Here is a 797-nt window from a genome sequence, read left to right on the forward strand (position 1 = left end):
CTCACAGCCCTGCCTTCCCTCGGCTCCGGCTGCCAGAGCAGCCAAGGGAGCTGCAGGCACAAAACGTCACTTTTTCCGAGAGCGTCTCCCCGCCTCCCCTTCCCCCTCGCAGAGGCTGGCTGCAGTGCCAGGGAACGCGGGAGGCTCCCGGGGTCAGCGTGAAGGCAGCACCAGGACGGGACCCAGCCGGGACCCTGTGCTGGCCATGGCTCTTGCCTCTCAAAGGCAGTATTTCACAGGCAGTGTGGGCGAGGAGTGCATGGCCAGCCCCATCTCTGCTGGGGCTCCCTCCCATGGGAGGATGCTGCTCCCGTCGGCCCCTCACTGTCCCATCAGCCCTGGTCGAGCCCAGCTTTCCCAGCACTGCTGGGAGAGGGGCTCAGCAGCCCTGACAGCCCCCCCCCCAGCAAAGCTCCCTGCTAGTGAAGGACTTCAGATCCCTTTCCCTTGGAAAAGGAAACCCTAAACACTTAAGCCCATCCACTCCAAGGCCAGGAGCATCCATGGAGTAAGAGAACAGGCCTGACACAGACATTCTTTAAGGATGATCTAATTTAAAAAACACATTTTTATAAAAACACATCATAATGAAAATGCGTGTAGTTTAAAAAGAGGCCCACAGCACTCCAGTGCTGGAGGCAGCTGCGCGTCGGCAATGGGACTGCTCCGTGGCCTATTCCCCGCCTTCCCAGAGCATTCGGAGTCCTGTGTCTGGCTCCACGTCCCTATTTATTTTCCTTTACCACAGAAAGCTTCTCCCCTTCCCCCTACCCTCCCCCCCCCCCAACACACAGCTC

Source organism: Pygoscelis adeliae, unplaced genomic scaffold (genome assembly GCF_000699105.1).
Source record: "Pygoscelis adeliae isolate BGI_AS28 unplaced genomic scaffold, ASM69910v1 Scaffold239, whole genome shotgun sequence".
NCBI lineage: Eukaryota > Metazoa > Chordata > Aves > Sphenisciformes > Spheniscidae > Pygoscelis > Pygoscelis adeliae.